Source organism: Saccopteryx bilineata, chromosome 2 (genome assembly GCF_036850765.1).
Source record: "Saccopteryx bilineata isolate mSacBil1 chromosome 2, mSacBil1_pri_phased_curated, whole genome shotgun sequence".
Lineage (NCBI taxonomy): Eukaryota > Metazoa > Chordata > Mammalia > Chiroptera > Emballonuridae > Saccopteryx > Saccopteryx bilineata.
Window position 1 is genome coordinate 151,220,791 of NC_089491.1, and position 27,422 is coordinate 151,248,212.

The following is a 27,422-nucleotide window of genomic DNA, read 5'->3' on the forward strand; positions in this document are numbered from 1 at the left end:
TGCATCTGGCATTATAGTTACTTTGTGCGATTTTAGTTATAAATAGTAGGTGCTCTGATTTTTAGTTTGCTCATTATTAGCTGAAGGGATCATCTAATTGAATTCCTAAATGCTATTATATCTGTTAAAACTGAGGCTAATTTTCTGTGATAAATACAGATAATATTTAACAAATCAGCATAGAGAACTATATGCAGCATTCAGACTCCTATTCTTTTCCTTTAAAAAATATGCTTTCCTAGGCCCCGGCTGGGTAGCTCAGTTGGTAAGAGCTAAGTTGGCTAGAGCCAAAGTTGTGGGTTTAATCCCCAGTCAGGACACATACAAGAATCAACCAATGAATGCATGAATAAGTGGAACAACAAACTGTCTCTCTCTCTCTATCAATATATATATCTCTCTCTGTGCGCACGCACACACACACACACATTATATATATATGCTTTCCTGTAGCAGTAATTAATTTATCATACTTTGTAAAGGTATCTGATTATTCAAAGAAATATTTGATTTGAAATCATCATTAATTGCCAACCAACATTAACACAAAATAAAGAGAAAATAATAAACTCTGTTATGTGCCAGCACCATTGCAAATACTTATTCGATGAATTTCAGCAAATACAAGGCCCTCTGTAGTAGATGTTCCATGTGTAATTTGCTCTGGAATGCTGACCTTTCTTTCAGTTTCTGATAGTGAAAAGAAACATCACATTTATATAGGGGAAGATAAAAGGACCTCTGGAAAGATCCAAGAAAGTGAACTTGGCAATAAGACCCAACACTTATTGCATCCTCACTATATACCAGGCTTCTCAGTTAATTCGAAGAGGTGGCCATTAACATCCCCATATTCTAATGAGGGCAGTGGGGCTTAGCTGGTTTCTATAACTTGCCCAAGATTAGTGGTAGAACCAGATCTCTCACCCAAGTCTGTCTCCCTCTGATCTCATGCTGAACAATTAACTCTAATGCTTCCCATTAGGGAGTAGAAGGGTCAGTCGGCATTGAAATTCCATTCAGCATATGTTGTTAGTCCTGGCCGCACTCCCAAGAGCCATGATGCGGTTGCTCTCCTCCAGGAATTTGTGGTCTTATTTGAAATAATTATAGGCTATAAGACAGTATATAATTCAATTTCAAATTGGATATAACCAAGAACCAAAATATTTGCAACAGAAAACATGTACTTTGGGTATTCAAAAATTCCAATACAAGCAGAATTTTAGGTCTCACTCATTTTTGTTGAACAACTATCTGACTGAACAAAATGAATTGTGTACAAATAAAAATATATCTAGGGAGAAACAATTTGAAGAGTCAGGGGTGAAAATAAATATCAGAACTAAGTAATGATAATGTGAACCCAGCGGGTCGTTTTATCCATGGCATTCACAATGAAGAACTGTAAGAAAAGAAATTAGTATTCCTTTCCTGGCACATACAAAGGTTCTGAAACATCCTCTAATTCTATGCCAAAAGGCAAGGTACGTAAAAAAAAAAAAAAATTATCAGGCCCTGGCCGGTTGGCTCAGCGGTAGAGCGTCGGCCTGGCGTGCGGGGGACCCGGGTTCGATTCCCGGCCAGGGCACATAGGAGAAGCGCCCATTTGCTTCTCCACCCCCCCCTCCTTCCTCTCTGTCTCTCTCTTCCCCTCCTGCAGCCAAGGCTCCATTGGAGCAAAGATGGCCCGGGCACTGGGGATGGCTCCTTGGCCTCTACCCCAGGCGCTAGAGTGGCTCTGGTCGCGGCAAAGCGACGCCTCGGAGGGGCATAGCATCGCCCCCTGGTGGGCAGAGCGTCGCCCCTGGTGGGCGTGCCGGGTGGATCCCGGTTGGGCGCATGCAGGAGTCTGTCTGACTGTCTCTCCCCGTTTCCAGCTTCAGAAAAATATTTTAAAAAAAAAATTTAAAAAATCAGAGCATTGAATAAAGAGTCACATCTTTGTGTTCTAGTGCCAGAACTTTTATTAACTATATGTATAATTTTGCGTAAGAGACCTGCTCTTTCAGAATACCAGCTTCCCTATTTGTAAAATGGAAATGTAGTACCATTATAAGCACTGTTTGATTTCACAGTGTTAACAGAGATGACATGTGTGGAAAGGGCTTTGGGAACTCTAAAGCCATAGAAGAGTACGACATTGAGTCCCCATCATGTGTTATTCATCTTTATTGCCTTGTGCCTTGGACATAATCTGACACAGCACAGATGTTTAACAAATGTTTGTTGAACCTAATATAACTGAAGCTCGGTTTATGTACAAAATAAACAGAGCCGGAGAAGTGTCTCCCGCAATAATGTTTGCACTAATTATGTGGCTCTCCCAAACCTGGTTGTACCACAGTACAGCAGATCCTCTGTGGCTCACTCAACCTGCCTTCTCTTTGTGGTGCTCTCTCAGCTGCGACAGGCTGAGGTGAGACACCAGTCTGCGTGCCCACGTTTCTCAAAACCTTACCTTTAAGCCAGCATGTTGTGGGAGACATCCTGTGTGGAGACCTTTAATTAGAACTGATGATTGGCAATCCCAGTATACACCGAGGAGTACCCAAAGGAGATTTGAACTATAGAGAAAGGCAAAATAAGTAACAACAACAACAATAATAATAAGTACTCTTTCCAGAAAGTAGTTTTGACGTGCTGTTACTTGCCTCTTGAATTGTGACAAAAACGCATGGTAGGAAACCAAGGAAGATTTCCATGAAAGCTGTTGTGAAGAAGAGGTCAGGTACAGATCTAAACAAGTTGCTAGAGGATGAGTCTGCTCGTTGGCATTTCATACTTTACAGAGACAGCAGGGTGATGGAAAGAAAACATGCTGGTGTGGCAGTTGTCCACATTATTTCAAAATAGAATTTTTCATTGACTCAATTATGTTTATTAAAACTCTTGGACATCTAAATTCCTCTTTTCTAAATTCCCTTCGCTGGGAAGGCATTGAGAATCTTAGTTCTATTTTCACAAGTAGAATATGCATTGACCCAGTGGTTATCAAAATTTGTTTGTTTGTTTGTTTGTTTGTTTCTGTAGGGTCTGTATGGGGTAAAGCTAAGTGGGTGGGCTTCCAGATGGGGTTATCTTGATAACTTCAGTGTAGCCTAGATGGCAGGTCCAGAAACTTGATATTATGATGTTCCAGAGTTATCATGATGCATGTAGAATGATTTATGATATAAATAAAAAAGAATACCTACTTAACAATTTAAAGCAAAAATCAAGTGGATCAGAGTTTGATATCAATCTAATCACATTCTCTGCCTATCAGAAAGCTTTGGGAAGCCAAGTTTACAATCACAGATGTTTAGTAAGTGGGAAATACTAAGGAAGAGTACATAGTTTGGATTGTTTAATATTTAGTGGCATCAAGCTCATAGCATGGCAGATCCATGACCACAAAAGAGGTATGTCTGCCAATAAGACCACAATAAGGTTGGTTGGATATGGCACTGTCATCCCTGGGCAATAGATACCAAGCAGTTATTCAGTGAAATCTTAAGTTACACAGAAATACAGTGGCATCATGATTCTGCCCCAATCAGAAAATTATTCTTTCTCTTTATTTTCCTTGTTATTGAATTTAGTGAGGTAACACTGGTTAACAAAATTATACAGGCTTCAGGTACACAATGCTACAACACATCATCTGTACACTGTATTATGTGTTCACCACCCCAAATCAAGTCTCCATCCAACACTATTTATCCCCACTAATCCCTCCTCCACCTCCCTCCATCCCTCCCTCCTCCCCCTGGCAGTCACCACACTGTTGTCCTGTGTGTGTGTGTGTGTGTGTGTGTGTGTGTGTGTGTGTGTGTGTGTTTCTGAAGTTAGAAGTGGTGAGGCAGTCAGACTCCTGCATGTGCCCAACTGGGATCCACCCAGCATGCCTACCAGGGGGCAGTGCTCTGCCCATCTGCGGCATTGCTCCGTTGCTGCTGGAGCCATTCTAGAGCCTGAGGCAGAGGCCATGAAGCCATCCTCAGCACCCGGGCCAACTTTGCTCCAATGGAATGCTGCGGGTGAGGAAGAAAGAGATAAAGAGGAAGGAGAGGGGAAAGGGTGGAGAAGCAGATAGGCTCTTCTCCAGTGTGCCCTGGTCGGAAATCGAACCCGGGACTTCCACACACCAGGCCAACACTCTACCACTGAGCCAACCAGCCAGGGCCAGACTCTGTTGTCCTTTGTGTTCATAAGTTTTTTTCTCCTTTTTTTCTTTTTTGCCCAATCCCTACACCCAGCCTCTGAAACTCACTGTCCCTCAGAAAATTACTCTTTCTATTAAAGACAACCCCTCCTTCTTCTATTATCAGTACAGTAACAGGAAACATAAAGGCAGATCATAAATAAGGTAGAAAGGTGATCATGCAGAGGGACAGAGAACACAGAGCTCTTATTAGAAAGAGATACAAGAAAGCTGCAAACCCACCTGGTGAGAAAAGCCAGTCCTGAGAAGTAAGCATTTTGTAGACTAAAGCATAATGATAAATATGCATATTGAAAGTAAACAGAATAATTATATATGCAAAAATTGAGTTCTGTTTAACCATTCTGATGAAAAAATATTCCACCAAATACAGTCATGAGACAAAAATCGTGTAACATACACAGAAGAGGGTTAGCAGAACGATGGCAACGTCTCACCCAAGTCAAGGAACAGGACACATACCAGCACTGCAAAGGTCCCGTGTACCCCTCCAGTCACTAACTTTCCTGTGGTAACCACACTTTGGACTTCTAATAGCATGGATTAGTCTGCCTATATTTATACTTTATATAAATCAATATATACTCTTTATGTCTGGATTCTGTTGCTTACTTTATGCTTGAGAAATCCATCTATATTTTTGCATGAAGTTAGAGATTATCCGCACTGCTCTATAGTATTCCACTGTGTGACTAAATAAATCAGTTTATTTAGTAATTTTAATGTTGATAAGTTCTATTTTAAGTTGGCTAAAAGTTTTCATCACAAGCCCTGGCCAGTTGGCTCAGTGGTAGAGTGTCTGCACAGTGTGTGAAAGTCCCGGGTTTGATTCCTGGTCAGGGCACAGAGAAGAAGTGACCATGTGCCTCTCCACCCCTCTCCCTGCCCCTTCTCTGTCTCTCTTTCTCTCTTCCCCTCCTGCAGCCATGGCTCAACTGATTCAAGCTCATGGTTCCTGGGCGCTGAGGATGGCTACGTGGACTTCTTCCACCTCAGGCGTTAAAAATAACTTGATTGTGAGCATGGCCCCAGGTGGACAGAACATTAGCCCCAACCAGGGGCAGCCAGGTGGATCCCAGTTGGGGCAAATGCAGGAGTCTGTCTCTCTATCTCCCCTCCTCTCACTTGGAAAAGAAGAAAAAAAATTAATCAAAAGTTTTCACGACAAATGAATGTTGAATTAATCCAATACTTTTTCTACATTTAAGATGGTCATGTGAATTTACTCTTTCTGTACATGTGATGAACAGAGTTTATGACTTTGAATGTTAAACCACACTTGCACATTTAGATTAAACTGCACTCCGTTCACTGTGTCACTAGGTCTGATTTCTCATATTTTGTTAACACTTTTTAATAAGATTTATGAAAAAGGTGGGTTTTCAATTTTCTTCCTCAGAATGCTTGTCAGATTATTAAAAGCAAGTTTATGCAGCTTTTATTTTTTAAAACGTCTAGAGCCCTGGCCGAGTAGCCCAGAGCATCACCTCAATACACCAAGGTTGAGGGTTCAATCCCTGGTCAGGGCACGTTATAAGAATCAACCAATGAATGCATGAATAAGTGGAACAACAAATTGATGTTCCCTTCTCTCTCTTTCTTTCTCTCACTCTAAAATCAATAAATAAAAATAAAGAATACAATAAAATATAAAAATGTCTGGAAAGCTCTGCTTTGATTTCTATCTCTTAAAGAATTATACAAGACAGGTGTTATTTATTCTTAAGTGTTTAAAAGAATTCATTGAGAAGTTCTCTGGGCCTGAGCTTTTCTTTGAGGAGAGATTTTTAAATAATAGATTCAAATTTTTAATACATACAGAATTATTAATATTATCTTTCTTCTTCTGTCAGCTCTGGTAATTTGTGTTTTTCGGAGAACTTGTCTATTTCATCCAAATCGCACATTTATCTGTATAACATTATTTTTAGAATACTTTTATTGTGCAATCTAGAGTGATATCCTCCTTTTCATTGTTGTTGCTAATTTGTGGTTTTTGTATGTTTTTATCATTCTTGTTAGGATTTTATCAATATTGTGAATCTTTCAGAGACACAATTTTTGGACTTACTGATTTTCTCTATTATATGTTCAGTCTTTATTTCCTCGATTTTAGTTTTTATCTATTGCTTATTTCTTTAAGTTTACTGCTCTTTTTCTACCTTCTTGAGATCAACATGTTATTGATCTTTAGATTTTTTTCTTTTTAATATATGCACTTATGGCTACATATTTCTTTTAAGTATTATTTTAGTATTTTCCCACAAGCTTTGAAATGTATTTTTTATACTTGATCTTAGTCAAAAAGCCCAGAAGTGATTAAATATATTTTTTAATTATTCAATTTAAAATATGTTCCACTTTGTTTTGTTCTTTTTCCTTTACTCTATGGATTATTTAGAGTGTATTGTTTAATTTTTAGGCAGTTGAGTTTTTTCTATTTTGTTATTGATCTCTAGCTTACTTCCAGGGTGATTAGAAAAGATATTCTGAAAAATTTTAATATTTTGAAACTGTGGAGACTCTCTTTGTATTATAAAATATTGATTTCAATACTCCACGAAATCAATGTGAGTTGGACATTAGCAGGTATAATTTTGTATGCATGGCAATTAGAACAGATCTATTAATTGTGCTGTTTATATCTTATATATCCTTTTCTTTTTTATTACTTGTTCTACCAGCTATTGAGAAAGATGTTACTGACTCCCATAGTGATTGTTGACTTGTACATTTTTCCTTTATTTCTGTCCATTTTTTTGTTTAGTTTATTTTGAAACAATGCTGTTGGATGCATAGAGATGTAGGATTATAATATCTTATTATTAGATTGTCACATTTATAATTATGAACTTTCTCTCTTTATCTCTAGTAATATTTCTTGCCTTAAAGTTTATGTTGCCTGATTGATCTTGGTAGGGTTACACCAGCTTTTTTGTTGTTGTTAGTGTTTGCATGGTTTTGTCTTCCCTTTTACATTAAGTATTTCTTTATCATTATAGTTAAAGCATATGGTTGGGTTTGTTTTCATCTAGTCTGACAATCATAGTCTTTTAGTTCACTGTATTTAATATAATTACATAGTTGAGTTTCTGGCTACCATCTTATTTTCAGGTTTTTTTAGGCTCCTCTCTTTTATATTCTTTTTTTTTTTTTTTTTTTTTTTAGCTAGGGAGACAGAGACATAGAGAGAGAGAAAGAGAGATGGATAGATAAGGACAGACAGGCAGGAAGGGAGCATTGTGGCACCTTAGTTGTTCATCGATTGTTTTCTCATATGTACCTTGACCGGGGGCTGCAGCAGAGTGAGTGACCCCTTGCTCAACCCAGCAACCTTAGGCTCAAGCCAGCAACCTTGGTCTTCAAAGCAGTGACCTTAGGGCTCAACCAGCGACCATGAGGATCATGTCTGTGATCCTACACTCAAGCCAGTGACTTCACGCTCAAGCCAGATGAGCCCATGCTCAAGCCAGTGACCTTGGGGCCTTGAACCTGTGTCCTCTGCATCCCAATGTGACACTCTTTCCACTGTGCCACTGTGTGGTCAAGCTATATTCCTTTTTTCTGTGTTACTTTTTTTCTCTTTTTGCCTCTTTTAGATTATTATAATTTTTATTATATAATGTTTTTATTTAATAATTTGCTAATTATGTTTCTTATTCTGATAGAGGTAATCCTAGAGATTACATTGTATATCCTTGACTTATTACAGAATTATGCAAATTATTATTTTTACCGCTCCTCTGATATTCTTTGACCCTGAAACCTTTTTTACTATTTAAGTCATGATTTTTGTGTTCTTCTTCCTCTGCCTGGTAGTTCTACATAGCTTTTATACTACAGAGGACATTACAATTATTGTTTTGTACAGTCAATAATAATTTATAAATATCCATTTCCAGTGGGGTTTTTTGTCCTCTCTGCATTTTCTTAGGAAATAAACTTGCAACACAGCCACTATGTAAGTAAAGTGTGCTAGTTTAAATATATTTTAGATCAAATTTTGATTAAGTAGTCACCAGAAATAGGTTGTAAGTTTGTGTTAAACAACTTCAGTTTTGAGGTCAGGCAATAATACCAAGTTTTCAATAAAGTACTGAATTTACTCTGTCAAATTCGAACACTTACTGAATGGTGTTTTGCTGTTTTCAAAGAGCATTAATAGTCAGCCCTTAGTTGATTCCCTTTTATGGATAAGCCAAAAAAGACAAAGAAGTAGGGATAAAGGGAGGAAAGAGGTTTGCCAACGTTTACACAACATACAGTGAACTCAAGTCCCTTGTGCCTACTTTAATCCTCTGATTATCTGTATTAACTAAAAATACTTAAAATAACTCATGTGGCCCTGGCCGGTTGGCTCAGTGGTAGAGCGTCGGCCTGGCGTGTGGAAGTCCCGGGTTCGATTCCCGGCCAGGGCACACAGGAGAAGCGCCCATCTGCTTCTCCACCCCTCCCCCTCTCTTTTCTCTCTGTCTCTCTCTTCCCCTCCCGCAGCCGAGGCTCCATTGGAGCAAGGATGGCCCGGGCGCTGGGGATGGCTCTGTGGCCTCTGCCTCAGGCGCTAGACTGGCTCTGGTTGCAACAGAGCGATGCCCCAAATGGGCAGAGCATCGCCCCCTGGTGGGCATGCCGGGTGGATCCCGGTCGGGCGCATGTGGGGTCTGTCTGACTGCCTCCCCATTTCCAGCTTCAGAAAAATACAAAAAAATAAAAAATAAAAAATAAAATAAAATAACTCATGTTTATAAAGGTAAATGTGCCTGTGGGAAAAACATCCCTCAAAATACATAGTTTAATTTCAACTTCTTAAATGACAACCTTCTTCCTGCTTCTTATAGCACCTTATCACTAGATTTTTAAAAATCAAAACATACATAAACAGCTGACTGTAGCAAACATAGTAAGTTTCATCATGATTGGAAGCTCATGTTAAAGCCATGCATAAGTAGGGAAAGGAAAGTGAGACTGATAATATAATGTTAATTTTAGTCTTTCTGCTTAGTTTTTCTTTCCAGGCACTGAACTAAACTTAGTTTTCAGAGCCAGGAATGATGACTGTTTATGTATCTAAATTTATTAATACTCTGCTCATAGAAATTTTTAGGAACAATTAATTCCAAGATTATTTTAGGAACTTTGCACTGGTGAAATCTAGATTGCATTCAGGGGAAAGCCAACAAACACAGACCGTATAGAGCCATTAACAATGTAATTTTTGGTGTATGCAAGACTCCTCTACTTATGTGGCGTAGGGCAGAGTAGGTGTTTACGAGGGCTAATTAATTAAATAAAAAGTACCTCAATATCTAGCTCTCGCTCCTCAGTTTACCCAAAGACCTGGCACAAAGCAAAGTAGGGTAGTTTGGAGCATGGATAAAAATTTGGTTTCTGGTTCTCCAATCTTCTTCACTCCCTACTACAAATTTAACAAACTGCTAAAGTAAACTGCTGCTTCCATGATGCCCCAGCAGACGAGCTCCTGCTCCTCCACAAGGAAGGCTTGCCCACCGTCACACCGTGAGGAGAAAGTCTGTGTGGTTTGGGATTGCAATTAACCTGCTTTGAGACATTTGTGCCCTCTCTCCACTTCTCTCCAAGAATTCCTGCTGCGCACAATCTCTGCTATAAACAGCAGGCTTCAGTGGCCCTGACCCCACCCCATGTCTTCGTCACCCTGTTCTGGGCAGACCAGGAGCAGACTCATGGACCACCGTCAGACTCTCTCAACAATTCGAGCCAAATTACAGAAACTATTGTACATTCAGCGGTCATGGACTACCGCTGGAAGCTCACGTCCAGGAGGGGCTGAGGTTGGCACCGGGCATGCCAAAGTCAAGTATAACGATAGTTACTTGAGAACAAAGTTATAAATAATCTGAGAAAGCCAAGTCTGTAGAGAAAAGAAATTGGACATGCTTTAAAAGACAAGAAGAGTCAAAAGAGAAAGAATAAAAAATAAAAATAAAAAAGAAAGAAAGAAGGGAAGGAAGGAAGGAAGGAAGGATGGAAGGAAGGAAGGAAGGAAGGAAGGAGGGAGGGAGGGAGGAAGGGAGGGAAAGAAAGAAAGAGAAAGAGAGAGAGAAAGAAAAGAAAAGAAAAGAAAGAAAGAAAGAAAGAAAGAAAGAAAGAAAGAAAAGAAAGAAAAGAAAGAAAGAAAAAAAAGAATCAGTGTCCAACCAACTTGGGTTTCTGACTTTCTATTTCTGGATGCTATGAAGTCCATCTGGACTTTGTTTCCTGCTGTTGGACGTCTGTAACATTGCTGGCTTTATCCTCAGAGTTAATTCCTCTTTTTAATTTGAGCTAATTCCAGCGAGATTTGACCCATAGCAACCAACAATCCCCTAACAAGTGTCTGTCCCCACAGGCAGGCAGCGCCTCGGAGAGGAGCGGCCCTTCTCTCTCCTGAGAGGGCAGAAAATGACCTGAAAACCTTCCACACTAGCAAGAGCTTGGTTTGCTGACTTTCCCAGAAACATTTAAGAAAAGCACTGCAGTGGGAAGGCAACATTAGATACTAAGAAATAACAATTCATGAGGCCATTTTTAGCATCAGTTGGAATATATTTTAGGAGGAGCCTTCCCAGAGTACCTTCTATGGTTTCAGTGGCTGACCACTTATTCTGCCTAAAAGGGCTACTTATCATTAGAGATGAGCCTTTCCCTGTCCCCTGTACTCCACACACACACCATATCAACTCTTCTATCAAATTATAAGTGCCTTGAAAATGGGGCTTATGTTTCCACCACCATTACTTAGCACCTGTGCAGTGTCTGCTAACTATATCATTTATTTCAATGGATATGTGTCTTATATGTAATTTGAACAAATATTCTTTCTCTACCTCCCATGAATATTTTGAGAATGTCGGGGCCTGATATTCAGATATCACCTTTTCAGAAACCCTGCTTTTCCCTTTACCATTCCTTTTGGACTTCCATTTATCCTTGGATTTCTGTGAGCTCTGCTAGGATTGTTTGAAGAACAAGAAGAAAAGAGAAAAGCAGTATTATTAGCCTTTACTTAGCCCTGGAAAAGAAGACTTAGTGATGCCCACCCACATTCAGAAAGTCACAATTAAAGAGCCAGTATAAGCAATTGAAAGGGATTTTGAAAGCAATTTTCTGAGCCAGCAACACAACCTCTCATTCTATCCAGGCACTCGCAACATCGGCCGCAAGTTCACAAGGTCACACCTATTACATGCCAGTCATAAAACTGACTTTCTGATGAAGACACAGCAGGCATATAGCACTTTTACTTCAATGCTGGTGTAAGTATACAAACCCACTGGCTCCAAAGGGCTTACTGTGCAATATTTAACTCTTCCCTTAGAAAAGGGGTCATTCTCACAGATTTGATCTAAGGCCATGAGGGAATATTAATATAAATTCTCAAATACAGGACTATTCATAAATACTGTTTTAGAAAAATTATTTCCGTGTGTAAAGGACTGCTTTTTCTGAGAGGCTACCATTAACATTTTATTTCTCTTTTCTGTGTCATTGAAGGCAAGAGTAATATACAGAACCCTCAAAAATTATATGTGGAAATAAAAGAAAAAAATTTTTGAGCATATATGGTTCTCTAGCTTATTATATATTTGTCTTTCCTAGTACAATAGTATCATTTATTTTCTAAATATTTTTTTTTACAGAATGAGTCATTGTTAATGTAGAAACCAGACGAATCATTCATTCATCCATCAATCAATATAGTTGTTTTCCTTTTTCTTATATGTGTTTATCATTTTACTAAAAAGATTTAGAAATTTTTCATTTGGCGTACTTTTCTCCTTTGGTTGTGTTGTTTGGTTTACAGATAATATAATAAAGCTATCATTAACTTTCTATTGGTTCAGATTCCTGTTCACAATATTGAGTTAGAAACAGTCACATACAATCCTCCAGTATCTGCAGTGTGATGCCTTCCACACAGGAGATAAACAGAGTCCAGAAAGGATAGGATAGAAATAAGTTTTTTTTCTGGTTTAAGAAAAGGCCAATTACACTTTGGATTCTGGTGATAAATCCATAGGAGTTGACTTTGCTTATTATTTGATCATCTTGTTCCAATAATTCTGAAGAATCTAGTTATCCCTTCTTAAATATAACCACCTAGGAGAATGAGTTTATTTTAATATATTAATTTGTGGGGCACATCTTTTATTATATGTTCCAGATGGCTCCAAAGGAAAAAAAAATTGGAGTAGAAAGGAACAAAATTACTTGGAACCAAACAATGATTTTAGCAGGGAAAACACTGGCCTGGGAGTCAAGAGAACTGAGTGCTAGTCACCAGTTACTCGAATACCTTCTGTTGTTTATTTGGCTTTCTTGTACCTCAGTTTCCCCTCTAATAAAATGAGATTCTTCTCATTCTAAAACGCATTGACCCTGTTCTTTTTATTTATCTTTTGACTCAGACTTGTGACATTAAATCTTCCTCATTATTATGCATTTAACAATCTAATGTTAAATGTTCAGTAGTCATCTAATGTTAATGTTCAGTAGTCATCATATATACTGCTCACAAAAATTAGGAGATATTTCAAAATGAATATGAAGCGATAAAATATCCCCTAATTTTTGTGAGCAGTGTATTAACTGTGATAATTATTATAAGCTGCCTTAATATTTCCCATTCTAATTATGTCAGTGGAAAAAACTGTAAATTTAAAAGGTTTGGATTTATTATGCATTATTTCTAAGAAAAGAACTCAGAAATAATTTGTCATAGTTAGTAGCTTCTATCTAAAACCACTACACTATTGACCCCCAGATAATTCCAAAGAAACTAAATTGTTCTTACCAAATTTTCTTTCTAATGTATCCATATTATAGACTCATAGACTACCTGCTCATTAAAACATGTAGTCTACCCAAATCATATTTCAACATCATTATCTTTGAAACATTTGAAACAATTTCAATGCTCGGAAAAAGTCTGGTGAGCATGGTTACAAATGGAGATTTTCAGATACAATATATCAAGTGATATAAGTAAATTAAAACATTTGTGATGTGTTTTACCTTTTTTTGTGGGTGTTTTCATCATGTCTTGTAATAATAATAATAGTGAATGGTGCATAGAAACTAGATTATTTTACCTTTTCCCTCCACCACTCTGCCCAGAACTGCATTGACAATTTTCCAGTCTGCACACTGCCAGTCTACAAGTGGCCTTTGTGATGTCATAGGGGATTCTAGGGTTCCTTTCAGGGCCAGTGTGTTGTAGTAGTTGGACAAACCATAAAGTTGCCATTATTGGAAAGACGTGACTGCCTACCAGCAGTTTTGTATGGCTCCAGCTAAAGAGTCATAGGTTTGAATTCCAGCCCCAAGAGGCACTGGCATGCCTTGGTTTGTGAAGTAGGAACACCTATTTTGTAGGGTTGATGCGAGGCTCAGCAATGGCACATAGAAGCATGGTGTCCAGCAATAATAAATGTTCAACAAATAGTTAATAATGCAACATTATTATCAATGTAAGTAACTTAGGGAGTTTCTTCACTTTCTTTTTAGCAATCTCTGCATATATGGCAAAGGTGACGGCTGTTGTGATCAAGAGGAATGGAAACTATTTGGCAAGCATCATTTTTAAAGACCCAATAGCTTTAAAGGCCTTCCATTCCTGTCCTGTATGCTCTGGTGTGTCCTAGTAAGGTCACAGATCAAGTTTGACACATACTGGGCAGAATATCTAAATAAGAAATGTACCGAAGCAAATCATGAACAGAGTTAAAAAAAAAAATCAAAGTGCCCAGCAAACATTCTGAACTTTTGGCAGATGAAGTGGACTGTCTGAATCCCCAGGACCCTGGGTTATTAATAGAGACTCATTTTGCCATATTTTGGGAAGTTATATATTTATATATCATACAGTGTGTGTGAGAGGCTTTCAAGGCTCAATGGCTTTTTGAAGAATGTGTTACTGTGGAACAGAGCAGGGCAAGGAGGATGCCACTTTGTCATCTGTGTGGCACCTACCACACTGCACTCATTAAGTGCTGAGGAAAAACTGTGGCAGCGGCACTGCCTGGAACACAGCTCCCATCTGCTCTGCCAGAAGCCACGGTGAAGTCACGAGTTGCACAACAGTAGTAATTCGCAGCTATTTATGACCATTTTTAATAGCAAAGCTCTAGATTAGAAGGCTGTGTTTACATGCCAAACAGCGGAATGGTTCTGCGAATCTTTCCCACAGTAACGTGTGGTCAAACCAACCAGCCAATTAATGAAAAACCCACCAGTTAGTCTTGAAGCTGTGATTAACAAGTCTCCAAGTTAGTCTTGACTCTCCTGATGCTCCTCAGAGACTGAATTGACTCCTTCCCCCCTCTACAACCTCCCCCCTCCACCCCCTCCACACACCCCCACCCACAGTCCCCCCCTCAGCCCCCACTCCCGCCACCCTCCCTGCCAGTGCAGCCCTCCCTCCACCCACACTTAAAACTCTGAGGTCAGGGAAGTCCAAAGAGTTTTGGAAACTCTGCAAGAGCCCCTATGAACATAATTAAGAAGACGTGATTACTTTTAGCACATTTACTTTCTCATTGTCATTGCTCCATTTTGTGACTTCAACTGGGGATCCTGAGAGCCCATCTGTGTCAAGATCAGTAAAACACTTGCATTTGTCCATTTAAACTGACTTGAGGTATTAGTTAATTATCACTTCCTGACAGCCTGAAGGTCAGACTGTTTCCTTTTGTTTCACATGGCAGTTAATCCCCTCATTAGGGTGGTGGAAAATGAATAATTTAACTTTTGCCATTTTTATATTTCAGATAATGAGCAGACCTAAGATCCCAGAGGCGCCATGTGAGAAAACAGAAGTGTTGATGACTGCTTCCCACGCATGTGAGTGTCCCTCCTCTGGTCTCGTGGTAAAGAAGGCTCGGCTAAGGCTCTTCCCGTAGATTAACCAAACAACATGAAAATGGAAAGAGTTATTGGGCTCATCTTTGCCACTCACTGGCTGTGTGACTTGGGGAAAGGAAGCCAGCCTTATGACATAAAAGCTTTTCTTCTTTGTAAAATGGAAATAATAATAACCAACTTGGAGAATTGTTCGCATGAACTTGACTCACTCTGTAGGGCACTTTGGCCCACTGAGGTAGGGATTCAAGTTAAGTTCTGTTAGGCCCTGGAGGCAAAAACCCAGGTAGCCATACCTCTGGGCCTCAGGGAATTAAAATGACTTTATAAAAAGATTTCTTGGAGGGCGGAGGCAGCAGAGAGACACAGACAGCACTCAGAAGAGCACACCTGGTGAGGGAGGGGCCTCTGCCCTTCCTCTGGAAGCCGCTTACCCCACATCTCGCAGTCTTGTTCTATTGCAACTAGTCAGTAGTCAGGAGGCCACCTTTGTACTGTGACTTCTGTGTCACCTGTTTTAAAGGGAACAAAACTTATTCTGGCCAAAAGTGGACTCAGCCCTATAAGGCAGTCCCAGCCCCCTGAGGGAAGACCTCCAAGTCTAACATGTTCATGCCCTTCACTGTGCTAGTCAGTGGGCTATACACAGTAGGACAGCACCCTGCGAGATGCAGACAGAGGTCAGGAAAGCTCTCCAGAGGGAGGGCGTTTGGGCTGAGTTTTGAAAGACCGATGCATTCAGATAGCCAGAAAGAAGGGAGGAAGATGTTCCAAATCAGTGAGGAGAATGAGCACAGTGGGAAGGGTCTGGGATGAGCCTAGAACAGGGAATCTTCCTGAGGCTGGGCCACAGACTGTGGAAGCGGTTGTGGTAGCTGGGCTGCTGAGATAGGGTTGGGTTAAGGCCTTAGATTTTTTATCTTGCAGTCAGTACACACACTGGAGAGTGGAGACAGTATTTTATGGGAAGAGTATGCAGTGTTGTGCATGTGGAGTTGGTGGGATAGACTTGATAAGAGGGGCCTAGAGCCTGAAGTAAGGGAGACCCAGGAACATATGGCCACACACATGTTAATTATATGCAAAGGAAGTGGAAACCATTGCTCAGAACTGAATTTTAAAATTTGTCAATGCTTTACTCAAAACTGTCATTTAGTAAATCCTGACTGAATTTTTGTGGGGAAAATATTTGCCCCTTTAAAAAAGGTTCTAGTGAGAATCAGCTTTAAAACTGCTCCCGAGGCCTGACCTGTGGTGGTGCAGTGGATAAAGCGTCGACCTGGAAATGCTGAGGTCGCTGGTTCAAAACCCTGGGCTTGCCTGGTCAAGGCACATATGGGAGTTGATGCTTCCAGCTCCTCCCCCCCTTCTCTCTCTCTGTCTCTCCGCTCTCTCTCTGTCTCTCCTCTCTATCTGTCTCTCCCTCTCCTCTCTAAAAAAAGTGAATAAAAAAAAAAGTAAAAAAACTGCTCCAGAAAGAAAAGATGTCACAGGGGAAAGAGAATGGAGCATGCTTCATTGGAAGAGTGACAAAGCGCTGGGGTCTCCCGGGACACCCCTGAGCTGTCACCTACTGCGAAGGGACTGTCCAGGGTGCTTTTATTTTCTCATCAGTATTGGAAAGTACTTTCTATATCTTCCCATAAAGTGTAGAAAAATATACTAATAATGATGCAGTTAGCAAGTTTTATCATATGTACTTGAAAAACTTATATGAAAGGTGGAAAAGCAATTTTGGAAGAGAACTTAAATGTCCTGTCATTCTTTTACAGAAGAAGAAAGAGGACAAAAGTGTGAACAGCCCACCCACAGCCTCCCAGCCGTGTGTGCCAGACCCATTGCTACAAGGTAACTACAAAGCTCTTTCTGCTTTGCCCCAAGAACCCCCAAAGACCACGCTATTGCTGACTTAGAAGAGTTGGTGCTTTCCATTTTCTCTTTCTAAAATCAGGAACTGTTTTATTGGACACAGTCCTCACATTTCTCCTTATTGCATTTTGTTTCCTATTTATGGAATTAAATAATTAATGGCGAGGTAATCCTTGTGTTTAAGATAAACTTAAGCCGTGGTTCGGGCGGGGCGACGCATAAAGGGAAGGAAAGTGGGTGCGGTGCGTATGGAAAAGTACTCTGGCCAGCCTGCTCAACTGGGGCCCAAGGTCAGGCGAATTCACAAGGCATCAGCAAACCACTGGCTCTGAAACTCACCTGTGTCTGTGTGGACTGTCATCCTAGGCCTCCGAGGAGAGGCACAGAGCCCCTACCAGGGATTCACAGGGGCCACTTGCTGCATGCCCCCTCTTTATGAGTCTCTTCTCCATTCTCAGAGGGATTCTAAGATGATTCTAGAAGCAATTGTGACATGGGACAGGGTTCTCCATACTACCAACCAATTCTCCAACACCTGCTGGGCATTTTACAATTCAACAGCTCCTGGAGATAGCATCAGATCCCACTGTTAATGGCTCAGTCTTGTAAAACAGCCTCCCGCCAGCATTCCAGTTGCCAACAGGCCCTGTTGTCACTGGGCTTCAGACCCACTGACTGTAGACTGCAGGTGGCAACTACCTCCTCCTTGGGTTTGTTAAATTTGATAAAGCAGCTCATAGAAATCAAAAAAACATTTTACTTGTCAGATTATTGGTTTATCATAAAAGGATACAACTCAGGGACAGCCAAAGGGAAGTGAGGCAGAGGGCAAAGCACAGGGAGCGGGCAGAGCTTCCAGGCCCCCCAACTCCGCACACTCCACATCTCCGCATGTTCACCTGCGTGGCAGCGCTCCACCCCCGCCCTCACCCTGTACTTCCAGACTTGATAGAGGCTTTCTAACATAAGCAGAATAATTATTCAGTTGTTCACTCTATATCCAGGCCCTCTCCCCTCCCCAGAGAACGGAGGGTGGGGCTAAACATTCCAAGATCCGAATCATGAATTGGTCTTCCTAGTGCCCTGCCCCATCCAGGAGCCACCCAGAGTCGCCTCTTTAAAACACAGGCCAAAGAGGGCATCTATCTGGATGTCTGGCTTTATGGTATTTCCAATTCAAAATTGAGTCAAAAAGATAGAGTGATAGGTAGTAAGTTTCTTAAGTTTAGAGCTGTCCTTCACATATTATAAATGTCAATTTTTTTCTATGTCAACTTTTAAATTTTCAGAATTAGCTAGAACTTTGAAACTTTTTCTTGCATTCATCTCAGTTCCTTTTTCTTTCTGTCAATCTTTCTTAACTTATTCTTTAACTTTGAAATCAGCTGGTACTGACTTATACAGGGTTATGCAAAAGTAGGTTTGAAGTTGTTATACAATAACTAATACAATAATTAATAAATAATACGAGAATAAACTGTTTCACACACTGACAACTGTAAACTTACTTCTGCCTACCCCTGTATTGAATCTAGGAACAAGGCTGAGTTGATTTTTCATTTAATCACTCCCAAAATGTTTGGATGCAAATTATGCCAAGAATGTTCTAGATGCTGAGGAAATCTTGGTGAATAAAAACACTTGTAGTCCCTGCCCTCATGGAGTTTACATTCCAGTTAAGCAGACAAACAATAATGAAATCTGGGAAGGGGGTGCCCCATGAACCCCCTAGGTAACTGCTGCTGACCTTCTCCCACTGTCTCAGTGAGCTGGCCCGGGCTCAGGCACAGGGAGCACCTGGTCAAGGGGAGCTGCAGGTTTAATGAATAGAAACTCACAGTTGTACTATATTAAAGTGTATACTAATATTTTTCATTTTCTGCCAGGCACGTCTTCCTTTTTCTTATTGTAACAAAGCCCCTTCCAGTTACCAGAGATGCTCACCTGAATTAAAAGAGGACAGTCTGAATCCTTCTCCAGGATTTTTCTAAGTGCTCCTAGGAGCTCCGAGGAAGGTTTCCTTCTTGTTGGTCATGAAGTGGAGGGATGTGACTCCGGGCTACTGCTGTCCACACCCTTCCCTCTCTCCCCTCAAACTATCCTCTAGTACAGGGGTCCCCAAACTACGGCCCGTGAGCCACATGCGGCCCCCTTAGGCCATTTATCCGGCCCCCGCTGCACTTCTGGAAGGGTACCTCTTTCATTGGTGGTCAGTGAGAGGAGCATAGTTCCCATTGAAATATTGGTCAGTTTGTTCATTTAAATTTACTTCTTCTTTATTTTAAATATTGTATTTGTTCCCGTTTTTGTTTTTTTACTTTAAAGTAAGATATGTGCAGTGTGCATAGGAATTTGTTCATAGTTTTTTTTATAGTCCGGCCCTCCAATGGTCTGAGGGACAGTGAACTGGCCCCCTGTGTAAAAAGTTTGGGGACCCCTGCTCTAGTAGCTCTGGTTCAGATATAGAACACTTGAAACTATTTCCAGCTCAAATGAATTTGATTTTGTTTCTGTCAGATGAGCCCGCATTAATACAGAAAACAAGTACTTAATGTTGTGAATATTACATGTGGCCCGGCTACAGGGGTGTATCTTCAAATGAATCCCTTGAAGTTCTGATTTTCTTGCTTAATCTCCTCAAAACAAAATTTCCTTAAACCACGTACTCGAATTCTTTGTTTTGAGTCAGTGGGAGGAGGAGGGTGATGTCAGCCTTGATATTCTTCATTACTGATTCATATCCATGAAAGATTCCCAGAGTTCGGACTGGTGAATGCCTGTGCCCGATGTCATAAGGCAAAGGAGTCTCCATGCTGCGTCTGTCAGTGGAAGGGACTAAGGATATTTTCACATGTTAATATTTTCCATTTGCATATCCTTTTTGGTTAACATTACTTGACTTGTACAATGAAATGAAATCATCTTTAGAATCAGTCCTATTACTTCATTTCAGTTTCCTTCTCTTCTTTAAATTTTATGCCTCTGATTACTCTATTTAATTTTAGAAGTGTTTACCATCCCAGGGCTCACACAGACTGTCTTCCTTTGGCAGATTCTGATTACAGGTGGAATTCTTTCAAATTTGGTTTAATCATGATTCAGATGTTGAAATGAAAACTAAAATACACTTCCCAGCATGCCTTTGATCTCAATTTAAATCAGTCAAGTTCAAATAAAAATTGCCTATGTGATAATACTTTACTTTTGCACTTTCCAAAGAACAGAATTAGAGGCAAAATACTGTAAAAAGAAGTTTCAGAATTAATAATAAATAAATAAATAAATAAATGAGGTTTCAGGAAGTTTAGAGTATTCATTTGGGATTTTAAAATCTTTGTTTCCAATTTTTTACCATTATCTGTGGCACTTTCAGCAAATCATTTCCTTTTTCTCTCTCTAAATGAGAATGAAGAGAGGAGGGTTAAGCTATATAAGAGATTTTAATCTTGGCTGCACATTAAAACTACCTAAAAAATTAAAAAAGAAAACACAGTGCCCACACAGGCTGGATAGATCAGGCTCTCTAGGACGGCAACGGGATGTGTGCTTCAGCATTTTTTGGAGCTGCAGATGACTTGATATGCAACTAAGAATGGCAGCCACAAGCCTGGGGATCTCTAATATTCCTGGAGCAAGCATCATTATGACTCTAAAACATATTGAGATTTGGGCAGTGTATCAAACCCTTCAGTGATTTTTAATCTAGTGAAATGGAGATTCAACTTTATTTTTCCACTTAAGGCCAAAATAGATGGCTTGTTAGATGTTTAAAACTGGCCAAAATAGATGGCTTGTTAGATGTTTGTTAGTGGCGGAGGTCACTCATGAGTCCTCTTGCTTTTCCCATTTCTCCTATGCTGTTCATGTCTCTAAATGAAACATTACTGTGGGCTTCTGCTGAAATGAAAAGTAAATGAACATACACTCATGTTTATAGCAGCATGATTCACAAGAGCTAAAACATAGAAGCAACCCAGGTGTCCACCAACAGATGAATGGATAAGCAAAATGTGCGGTTTATATACAATGAAATATTATTCAGCCTTAAAAAGGAAGACATTCCAACATATACTACCACATGGAATTGTGGTTGCCAGGGATTTGTGGCAGGGGGCCTGGGGTAAAGAGTAATTGTTTAATGAGTAAAGAGTTTCAGTTTTACAAGATAAAAAGAGTTCTGTGGATGAAGGTTAGGGATGGTTGCACAATTATATATATATGTTACAATAATATAATGTCATAGGCCTGACCAGGCGGTGGCGCAGTGGATAGAGCATCGGACTGGGATGCTGAGGACCCAGGTTCGAGACCCCGAGGTCGCCAGCTTGAGCACGGGCTCATTTGGTTTGAGCAAAACTCACCAGCTTGGACCCGAGGTCGCTGGTTCCAGCAAGGGGTTACTTGGTCTGCTGAAGACCCGCGGTCAAGGCACGTATGAGAAAGCAATCAATGAACAACTAAGGTGTCGCAATGCGCAACAAAAAACTAATGATTGATGCTTCTCATCTCTCCGTTCCTGTCTGTCTGTCCCTGTCTATCCATCACTCTGACTCTCTCTCTGTCTCTGTAAAAAAAAAAAAGAAAAAAAATTTAAAAAAAATGTCATAGTAATTAAATATATAGAAAAATATAGAAGATATATAGAAATAAGTTAGGATATAATATTAAAAGCCATTAAGGTAAGTAAATAAGGATACGTACGCCCTCTGGGTGGGAACTAATCTAGTATATACAGATATGATAGGCAGACTAAGCCTTTCACGCAGGGCCCCGTTAGTGTGTGTGTGCAGTTATATAAATATAGATAAAAAGTGGTTTGATGTGCCAACTCTGTAGATTAACACCTGTTAGAAGGCATATGCCAGAAAAAGATACTAAAGCCAAGGGGTCCCACTGCCCTGTAGTCGCCCAGACTCCAACACTGAATGTGGAGCTGCTCTGAACAAGGACAGCCAGGGGAAGCATGCTGAAGGGGCCCCCTTAAGCTGTACCCAGGCACGCCGTAAGGATTTGTGAGTAATAAACTGCCTGTGTGATTCTTGTAACTAACTTGTGTGTCGGTTGTGTCTTTCCTCCAGTGGCAATTGGTCTGGGTACCAATAACTAGATTCCTCAAACCCACCTCAAGAGCAGTCTCAAAGAGGCTGCCAGCCCTGCTGTTAAGCAGGAGTGACCACTGCACAGGGAAATCGAATCAAAGATGACTGATTGATGTAGAGCTCAAGCTCTACTGGGACAATATATTTAATACCTCTCAACTGTACACTTAAAAATGGTTAGGATGGAAAGCTCACAAATATCTGAGTATTTTCTCAAGACTATATTTTTTCCATATTAAAATAAATAAGTGATAAGCTTGACTGGTGGTGGTGTAGTGGATAGCACATTGACCTAGGATGCTAAGGTCCCAGGTTCAAAACCTCAAGGTCACTGGCTTGAGTTCAAGCTCACTGGTTTGAGTGTGGGGTTACCAGCTTGAGCATGGGATCATTGACATGATCCTATGGTCTCTGGCTTGAATCCAAAGGTTGTTGGCTTGAAGCCCAAGGTTGCTGGTTTGAGCAAATGGTCACTGGCTCAGCCTAAGCTCCCGAATCAAGACATGTAATGAACAACTAAAGTGCTGCAACTACGAGTTGATATTTTTTATCTCTCTCTCTTCCTGTCTCTCTCTCTCTCTTGCTTAAAAAAAAGAAGGGGGGGATAAAACGATAAATTTTATTTATGTTTATTTTACAAAACTAAAAAGAAAATTTCATTTTAAGTAGATGAACAAAGGGAGATAAATAAATGGTCAGTTAGTCATATAAATCACTAATCTAGAGGACAACCAACATCACTTCTTCTGTCCCCACTTTGAAATTAAAAACAAAAACATTGGGTTTAGAGTGTATTGCTGTATAGTACTGTTCCACCAGGTTTACATAGAGACATCAAGTCCAATGAATTTTTAAGGAGTTTTATTAAAAGGAGGGGATTTATTAATAAGCCGGCTGCACATGACAAGCAAGGAGTATATCTGACCCAAATCGTGCACACTGACTATAGCCCTGAAGCAAGTTATATACCTTTGATCACACACAAATTGATGGGAAAAGGAGGAGAAGGGGATGATAACACAATCATTAGCAAGCTTATAACATTTGTCTATAAGATTTATAAGAAATATTCCGCCTGACCTGTGGTGGCGCAGTGGATAAAGCGTCGACCTGGAATGCTGAGGTTGCCGGTTCAAAACCCTGGGCTCACCTGGTCAAGGCACATATGGGAGTTGATGCTTCCTGTTCTCTCTCTATCTCTCCCTCTCTCTCTCTCCTCTCTCTCTCTAATAAAAATGAATAAATAAAAAAAAATCTAAAAAAAAAAAGTGAGCAAACTAAAAAAATACATTTAAAAAAAAAAAAAGAAATATTCCTACATATTAAAACTTATAAGGTAACACAATAGCAAAAAATGTTGTTTTACATATTAAATGACATTCCTAAATCTTTCAGTGTTCATCTGCCATCCCTTTGTCTAGACCAGTGGTAGTCAACCGGTCCCTACCGCCCACTAGAGGGCATTCCAGTTTTCATGGTGGGTGGTAGCAGAGCAACCAAAGTATAAATAAAAAGATAGATTTAACTATAGTAAGTTGTTTTATAAAGATTTATTCTGCCAAATTCAGCGAACATCCGACATAAAGTACTTGGTAAGTAATTATTGTTATATGCTTTAACTTGCTGATACTCTGCTTTATAAATTTTATAAAGTAAAGTTACTTCCCTACTTTATAAATCACCATTACTGTGGAACCGGTGCACGGTTAGAAAATTTTACTACTAACAGAGATACAAAAATGGGTGGTAGGTATACAAAGGTTGACTCCCCCTGGTCTAGAGGTGTATACATCAACTAAATGCCTTCAGGATGGGAGGGGGAGCCTACCTGGCCAGGGGATAGCGTTTGTGAATGGCCCATTAAAGAAAGAAAGAAAGGAGAGGACAGGGGCTGCTTAATCTTTCTTCCCTTCCCCTGCACCTGGCTAGGTATTTATCCTCCTCCTTACAGGTGCGGGGGTGGGGGGTGGGGGGGAGGGAATCCAAGTTTCCTCTCTACTTCCACTCAAAATTCAGCACAAAATCTCTCTATTTACAACACAATGCTGTCGCTCATCCTGAGCTGGTGCAAATCACACACAAGTATAAAAATTATATTTACAAAATCTGTCTGTATGCTTAGCCCAAATTATAAAATGCCCTTTAAGCTTCCTAGTAAAAGGGGGTTTCCTACCCAGTATGTCTCTGCAAGCCAGGAAACCTTCACATTCCTCTCCCCGCACTCTCTACAGAAAGGAGAGGACAAGAAACCCGACTCTTCCTGCTAAAATATTAATTTTTGCAATTCTTTGGTACCTTATCACAGTATAATGTGAGTTTTGCAGACAGGGTTGTTAATGAAGAGGAAAGTACAGATGTTAAAATAAGACCTACTTCAAAAAAAAATTTTATGTAATCAGTAGTCATTCAGTCAACCAATTAGTTTGACTTACAGGTATATTTCACCCAGGGAGTGAGTGTTCAATAACAATTTGTGGTCGGCAAGGACAATGGGTTTAGCACAGGGGCCAGCCCCAAATAACTAACAAAATATGATATCTCTGCTGCCCAAGGAACTTAGACTATTACTGGGAAGCCCTGGCTGGATAGCTCAGTTGATTAGAGCATCATCCCGAAGCACAGAGGTTGCTGGTTCCGTCTCGGTCAGAGTACATACAGGAAAAAACTGATGTTCCTGTCTCTCCTCCTTTCTTCTCTCTCTAAAATCAATAAATAAACATTTTAAAAAAATATTACTGTGAGGACAAAACTTTTAAGACCCACAAAGGAATATTCCATGACACCCTTCCTTATTTCATGATAGAGACCATAAATGTAGAAGAAGCAGTCTTACCTTGAACTTCAAGTGAGAAATGTTTCAGAAGCCTTCTGAGGAACCATTTTGCAGCATAATCAGTGATAGGGGCTGAGGCTCCAGAAGAAGCTGCTTTGATCACCAAAACATGAGCTTAGGCTTCAGATCAAACTACTGTTATCTTTCAGGTTATTATTGATTAGGCCCTCTTTCCTTGCTAAGTCAGTTACCAACCGACACTTAGCAGAGCTTGGTCGAACGTGAAGCTTGATGTCACAGGCTACAGATGCAGGGAAACGTGAGGTTAGAGCGCCAAAGGCTGGAGCTCTTCAGTTCAAAAGCAGCATGAAAGAATGTGTGCTGTTCTTTGAAGTTTGACTTATATAAGTTCACATTTCAAAGAGAAATACATTTCTCCTCCCACTGAATTCAGTTACTTTGGAAGCAGTCTCTTTTTTAAAAAAAATTAATTTTCTGTAAATCTGAAAAGTATAGTTAACATTCAGGATATCTTAATAATAAAAGCCCAGGGACACTGCGAACCTCAGATTTTAAGTCATAAGGACACAGAGATGAAAACCCAGGCCCGGAAGAGCTCATGCTGTAGGGACAACCAACACCCTACGAGACAGAGGAAGACCACTTTCACAACCCTTCAAGATGCATCTGCTCTCATTTTACAAAAGGAGGAGGAGCTCCATGATTTTTGCTGACCCTCAGAAGAAATAAATGCTCATTAGATTTTTAGGTATATGTTTATTATGTATACTTTTAAATTTTGGTAAAATATACATAACGTAAAGTTTACCATCTTAACCATTTTGAGGTGTACAGTGTTAGTGGCATTAACACTCACATTATTGTGCGACTACCATCCCCACCATCCACCCACAGAACTCTTTTCATCTTGCAAAATGCAAACTGTGCCCATGAAACAATAACTCCCCATCCCTCCTTCCCTAGCCTCTGACAACCACCATTCTACATTCTGTCTCTATGAATTTGATTGTTCTAGAGACTTCATATAAGTGGAATGATCTGGTATTTGTCCTTTTGTGGTTGACCTCTTTTGCTCAGCATAAAATCCTCAAGGTAAAATTGTTTATTTAAAAAGAGAGAGAGAGAGAGAGCTAATACTTTCAAGTGGCTCATAAACAACCAATTGTGTTCTACCTGAGGTGTCCCAGTTTATTTACAGATCTTATTAGAAAGTCATTTATCTGAGTGTTAAAGGAGCTGATAAGAAGTCATTTTGCACATACTTGAGGGAAATGTGCATCATTTATGAATCGTCTGGACACATCCAAGGCTCCATAGCTCAAAAGCACCAGCAGCGCTCCCAGTAACTGCATATGGAGGTTGTGACGCCCTTCCACAAGAGGGAGAGCAGGCAGCCACCTGACTCAGCTACCGCGCCAGCCCCCCGGCCCGCACAGCTCTGCACTTGATTACGGGTGTGTGTCACCATCTGGTATGTGGGTTTAGCAGGAAGAATGAGAGATTCGAGCTCTCCATGTCACATGTTGCTGTTATTTTATTTAACACTTATTATATGGCCAACACTGCACCAAGCACAGCATAAACCGAGAATTCTTCAATACTGGCTCCGTTATTCAAGAGACACTTCTGCCACACTTGCTTCGGGGGTTAAGTCCTCCAAAATATAGCCTTATTTCCTAAGGCTTTTCAAATACAGAGTCTTGATTATTTAAAAGCTGTGCTATAAAAAATGGTTTTAAGTACATGCTATTTCAATAAGAGTCTCTAGGCAAATTTCACTATACATTATTAGGTTTGTGTCATGAGGAAAATGTATCCCTTCATCGTCCATGATGTTAGTGCAGGAAATGAGGTGACCATTTCCACTCACTAGATCCTTTACTGTTACTTTTTGACAAAACAGAGATTTCAGCTAAAGGGTTGTTTGTGATTTTTATCAAAATCTATGTATTGAAATTTAGCAAATACAAATATGTTTTCTTCATAAGAAAGCCACCTCCAAGGTACATTATTTTTACCATAATGCCTTCCAATGTTGTAATCCTTTAATAAAAGCTTGTAAAGTCACATTATTTATAAATTTTCATAACAGACATAATGCTTGTCTTTCTTGTGCCCTTTAAGAATCCCTAATTCTCCCCTGGACTTCAGGGAGTATTGAGATACTCAAGTGCTTCTTCTTCAACTAGGAGACTAAAGTTCCATTTCTACAGTAAAGAGTCTTAATATTAAGCAGTGAATTTTCTTGGTTGTACAAGAGATAGGCCCTGGCTGGTTGGCTCAGCGGTAGAGCATCGGCCTGGCGTGCGGGGGACCCGGGTTCGATTCCCAGCCAGGGCACATAGGAGAAGCGCCCATTTGCTTCTCCACCCCCCCCCCCCACCTTCCTCTCTGTCTCTCTCTTCCCCTCCCGCAGCCAAGGCTCCATTGGAGCAAAGATGGCCCGGGCACTGGGGATGGCTCCTTGGCCTCTGCCCCAGGCGCTAGAGTAGCTCTGGTCGCGGCAGAGCAACGCCCCGGAGGGGCAGAGCATCGCTCCCTGGTGGGCAGAGCTTCGCCCCTGGGGGGCGTGCCG

General features: G+C 40.3%; 1 protein-coding gene across 4 annotated transcripts in view; it reads left to right on the top strand.

Moving 5' to 3' along the window:
• PCED1B (PC-esterase domain containing 1B) overlaps positions 1–27,422 on the top strand; it is a 159,708-nt gene that overhangs the window by 7,099 nt on the left and 125,187 nt on the right. For 3 of the 4 annotated variants that reach the window (XR_010729142.1, XM_066258187.1, XM_066258188.1), the window contains exons 2-3: positions 14,995–15,067; positions 16,858–16,933. The gene's annotated coding sequence lies outside the window, so the exon portion shown is untranslated. Of the gene's footprint in view, positions 1–11,364; positions 11,482–14,994; positions 15,068–16,857; positions 16,934–27,422 lie in introns of those variants that run through there. The other variant, XM_066258189.1, reaches the window with a different exon arrangement.